Raw genomic sequence first — 6,000 nt, forward strand, 5'->3', positions numbered from 1 at the left:
ACAATGATATGTCAGTAGGTTGATATGCAGTTTACTCTTAGTACAAGTATCCTTTTGTGATTGGTTCTAGGTTAGTATAAATAGGACCATCACCCCATGTAATTCCATACATTTTACACACCCTTTTGAATCATCAGTCAAAGTATCATTCAGTCAACCATTCGTTTTGTTCTTATTCCTGTTCATACTTTTAATATTATTATCTAATATCTTGTTTACTTTGTTGTTCTATCTCTTCAAAGCTTGACTAGTATATTCCAGACTCGACTGGAAAAGATTATTTGCCTCCATTGTTGTGTTTAACTCAAGGTTTACGTTATTGAACCTTGTCCTAGATATCTTTGGATATCTACTGTTCTTACAATTGGTATCATAGCCAAAAATGGTTGTCCTTTGAATCCACACGATTAGATTATAGTTGGTTGAGATTACCTTGATGTCTCAATCATTTCTGTTTCGGGATATAAGTTCTATGTACCACTTTTTCTCGAAATACACACGACAATGACTACTCTTAATCAATCTCAATAATAAATGTATTCAATGCAAATCGCAAACAGCGTGGGTTGCCCCTCTAGAGCCCCATTGTTGGTTGTGGAAGACTATGGTCATTGGAAAGTTAGAATGGAGAGATTATTGGTTGGAAAAGAAAAGGGTGAAGAAATATGGAGATTTGTGGCTGAACGTCCTCATGTCTCGGATAGGAAGATGGTTAGAGACATTGCAGCTACGCTTATGGTTCAAGAAGAACTCAGACTTACACCTCTAACAGCCAATGACGTCGAGAAACTCCATGTTGATCAAATTGATTTTTTTGAAATGGTGTTTGGTGTTCCACCATCTCTCTTTGAGCATATCATGTTGTGCAAATCAGCCAATTAGATATGGGACACTCTTTAAGATTTGTTTGAAGGCTCAGAAAACATGAAAGACAAGCGTCTGACCTCAGTGGTGAATGATTTTGACATATTCACCACAACACCTAGAGAATATGTAGCTTATGCTTTAAATCGGTACAGGATCGTGGTGAACAACATGACGGCGCAAGTTTTTTTCCAAACTCCACTTGATTACAACCTGAAGTTCATCAATAGCCTCGGAAAGGGATGAGGTAACATCAAGTCTTGTCTTCAGAGTAATGGATCTCTAAAGAAATTAAAGTTGTATCAACTCTTTTACGAACTGTAAGGTCATGAGTCCAATGTGGCTCAAACCTTAAGAGAACTCTCTTGTGGTCCTCGTGCTCTTTCCAGTTCTGTAAACCCACCTACTCCAAACCCTATTGTTTCAGACCTATTTAAATTTGTTCCACTTATTCCCCCTCCTTTGTTTGTAGAAAACTTTGACCCAGAAGTTGTAGATGTCGAACTTCGTTTCTAACAAGTGTTCGCTTTGATGTCCATGTCTTAAATGTGACTCGATCATTTGGAGCATTCTCATGGAGCATCTGGATCAGTTCTCATGGAGCATTTGGAGCACTTAGATCTCAATGGAGCACTTGATGTTCTTGGAGAAAGTGACGAAGTAACTGATCATCTGAGATGGCTTTGGATCATCATAAAAATGAATAGATCAAGTGACAAAGGAACGGATCTTCCAAAAGGAGGTTTGGAGCAACTTGGAATGATTTGGAGCAACTTGGAGTGGCTTGGAGAAACATGGAGCAACTTGGAGCACTTGGAGCAACATGGAGTACTTGGAGTAACATGGAGCACTTAGAGCAACATGGAGCAACTTGGAGCACTTGGAGCACTTAGAGCAACATGGAACATCATGGTGTGCCATGTTAAAGGAAGTTGTGCCATCCTTGGGGATGTTGCACCAAATCATAGCATGATGTGTCATCATGTCTGAAGTTGCACCAAGGTGATGTTGAGCCAAGGAGATGTTGAGCCATGAACATGATGTTGCTCCATCAAGAAGGGAAGTTGCACCATGGAGGATATGTTGCGCCATCATGGACCATCTTGGTACATGATGTGCCATCTTGATTCCTTTGTTGTGCCATATTGATCCATGTTTTCTTAGAAGATGGTCATGCTCAAGAAATATACAATGTTGTGCCACCATGATGGACGTTGGCCCATTAGTGATCATGATGCTCTACATGTGTATCATGTTGCTCCACTATGGTTAAGGTGGTCCATAATGTGTCTTGTTGATGCTCATGGGTTGTATGACATGGATGATCTAGAAGATGCTACATGGTGGAATATGATTGGTTGTCAACTTTCATGGGCCTATGGGCCAATAGGCTTGGCCCATTAGGGTTTTAGGTCTGATCCCTCAACTATAAATCGGGATGATTGCTTGGTTATTTGAGTTGTCTTGTCTCTTGTATCCTTAGTGAGTAGGACGAATCTCTGGTGAATTATACTTGTAACATCTATTTGAGAACTCTGAAATAAAGAATATTCCCCTCCTGCCTGTGGACGTAGGTCACCTTGACCAAACCACATAAATATTATGTCTTTGTGTGCTTTTAGTTTGTCTTTTTATCCACATTATTTCCTAACAAGGTCATCAGAACTTGGCAAGTGGCATCAGATTTGTTCTAAGTCTTGACAAGTATCGTATGTTGATCCTAACAAGTGGTATCAGAGATGTGGTTGGTGTTCTGTTGATTGAATATGGCATCTCATAAGTTCGATTTGGAGAAGCTCAATGGTTTGAATGATTTTACTTTGTGGAAGGTGGAGATAAAGGCTCTTCTGGTTTAACAAGGATGTGCAGCAACACTGGAAGGAGAAGAAAAACTGCCAAAGGACATGGAGGCTGAAAGGAAGGTGGATATTCTTGAAAGAGAGCACATAGTGTTATTCTATTGAGTTTGACAGACGAAGTATTGAGAGAGGTCGTGGATCAAACGAGTGCTGATGGGATTTGGGAGAAATTATGTGACAAGTATCAGAATAATTCTCTGACGAACAGACTATACCAGAAGCAACGTTTGTATACTCTTAGGATATCGGAAAGCACCCAAGTGAAGGATCATCTGTACAACTTCAATAGGATCATCTTGGACTTATAAGGTGTGAATGTAAAGATTAAATATGAAGATCAAGCACTTATCCTCTTATGTTCACTACCGAATTCGTATGAGAATTTCGTTGATACCATGTTGTATGGTAGGATAACGATCACTGTGAATGATGTGAAGGATTATTTGATGTCTAAGGAACTGAAAAGAAAAGTTTCAGTTGGAGAAGAAGTTTCCAGTTCTGGTTTGTTCGTAGGCAGAGGAAGAAGATCAGAGAAAGGTGGAGGTAATAAAAGGAAGTCAAGTTCTGAATCTAAAGCCAGCATCAAATGTTATAACAACAAGGAAAAGGGGCACTTCAAAACAGATTTTCCATGGCTGAAGAAAGGGAATAATGGTGTTGGACCAAGCAACAACAATGTTGTTGTAGTTCAAGGAAATTCTAATGAAGGGGTGATGGTGAAGTTTTGATAGTATATACATCGAGTTTTGTTGATGCTTGGGTCCTGGACTCTGGAGCATATTATCATATGACATGAAATCGTGACTGGTTCGAGGTCTTCAAAGACTGGAATGGCACAGTCAAGATGGATGATGATTGGGTGATCAGTATCATGGGTAGTGGCACAGTTCAGATCAATATGCACAATGGTATGGTCAGGAAACTGGATTGTTGGTTCGTCCCATAGCTTCGAAAGAATTTGATTTTTCTTGGCACTTTAGCCAATGATGGATTGAAGTATTCTGGAAAAGGTGACTGGTTAAGAGTCTCCAAAGGTTTTCTTGTAGTTATGAATGGAAGGATAAATCCTCATGGAATTTATATTCTGGATGGTTGTACGTTTGGGGGAACGGTGACTGTATCCCAATCCTTGGATCAGTATGATGATGACAGGAAGTTGTGGCATCATAAGTTGGGGCATGTGAACGAGAAGGTGTTGTTTGGTGGAGATGCAACTGGAAATGCTAAACATGGTGAAGCTTGTTTTCAAGAGATACAAAGAAGGGTGAAGTTCAATTCGGTTTGACACTCAAGAAAATATATTCTTGAGTATGTTCACTCAGATCTATGGGGTCCCTTTCATGAATTCTCATGGTGGATGTCAATACTTTGTGACTTTTATCGATGATTACTCAAGGAATACATGGGTGTACTTTCTGAAGACAAAGGACCAATATTAAGTATTTGGGCGGTTCAAGGAGTGGAAGATGATGGTTGAGAAACAAACTAGGAACCATATCAAGTCACTTAGGATGGAAAATGGGTTGGAGTTTTGCAAGGCTTTGTTTGAAAACTTCTACAAAACAGAAGGTAAAGTGAGGCATCACATTGTACGGCTAACACCACATCAAAGTGGAGTGGCTGAACAAATGAACCAAACATCGGTGGAGCATGCTCATTGCATGCGATTATCTGTTGATTTATCGGAGAAATTTTGGGCGGAATCAGTCAATATTGATTGCTATCTGGTGAATAGATCTCCTTCAACTGCAATTAATTGTAAGACTCCTCAAGAGGTGTGGTCTGGAAAACCCTCTAAGAATTCTGGTTTACGAATGTTTGGATGCCCTGCTTACGCTCGTGTGAATGATGGTAAATTGGAGTCGAGGGAAATGAAGTGCATATTTCTAGGATATGCATCTGGAGGGAAAGGTCATTAATTGTGGTGTAAAGAAGAAAGAAAGTCTCAAAAATTTGTTATTAGCAAAGATGTCACCTTTAAATCTGCTATGTGTAACCAGAGAGGAGGTGGTACAAGTGTTATGGGGAATGATCATGGTGTTATCTAGAAGGTGGAGTTTGAAATAGAAAAGCCACACATTTTGTGATAAATGTGGAACAGCAGGTTGGTGTGGAACAGCATAGACGTGAGGAATCCCTTGATCAACCCAGGGAAGAAGTGTCTAGTGATGTTGATGCCAGGAAAGACAACTTGAAGAAGCTTTTCGAAAATGAGTTTTTGATCAAACGATTTAGGAGATGAAAAGAAGATAACAAGGATGGAGATTCAGATATATAGAAGAGCAGGATAGTTATACATTTCTCATTATATTGAGAAAATCTTGTGGCCGTTTTATCGTGATCAGTCCAATCGTGTTGGTACTTCTTTGGTGGTTCGAGATAATCTGGGGAAGCTTATTGGGAAGTGGTCAAGTGGATCTTGTAACACTTGAAGGTAACGGTTGATGTTTTTCTAGTGTATGGTGCAAATGCATGACATATGCACTTGGTTGGATTGATAGACGTGGACCATGAAAGTGATCTAGATATAAGAAGATCATTGGTGGTTGGTCTTGTTCAAAGTCTTCTTTTGAAGGTGGAGAAACCTATCATGTTCTATGGCAGGTTATGCATTAAAAAGTCTGGTGCCAAGGAGAATCCGGAAGACATGGTGACAAGGACGTTTCCCATAGAGAAGTTCAATCTTTACTTGGACTTAGTAGATGTTCGCAGGAGATAAGCCCCTTCGATGATTGATGGAAGGAAGGGAGAGAAAGTTCTTATTTAAGGTGTAGTTCAGAGGATGCTCAAGTCAAGGTGGAGATTGTTAAATGTGACTCGAGCATTTGGAGCATTCTCATGGTGCATCTGGAGCATTTGGAGCACTTAGATCTCAATGGAGCACTTGAGGTTCTTGGAGAAAGTGACAAAGGAACGGATCATCTGAGATGGTTTTGGATCATCATAAAAAGGAATGGATCAAGTGACAAAGGAACAGATCTTCCAAAAGGAGGTTTGGAGAAACTTGGAGTGATTTGGAGCAACTTGTAGTGGCTTGGAGAAACATGGAGCAACATGGAGCACTTGGAGCACTTGAAGAAACATGGAACATCATGTTGTGCCATGTTGAAGGAAGTTGTGCCATCCTTGGGGATGTTGCGCCAAATAATAACATGATGCGCCATCATGTTTGAAGTTGCACCAAGGTGATGTCGAGCCAAGGAGATGTTGAGCCATGAAGATGATGTCGCTCCATCAAGAGGGGAAGTTGTGCCATGGAGGAGATGTTGCGCCATCA

Source organism: Lactuca virosa, chromosome 4 (assembly GCF_052849685.1).
Source record: "Lactuca virosa cultivar CGN04683 chromosome 4, Lactuca_virosa_CGN04683_v6, whole genome shotgun sequence".
Taxonomy (NCBI): domain Eukaryota; kingdom Viridiplantae; phylum Streptophyta; class Magnoliopsida; order Asterales; family Asteraceae; genus Lactuca; species Lactuca virosa.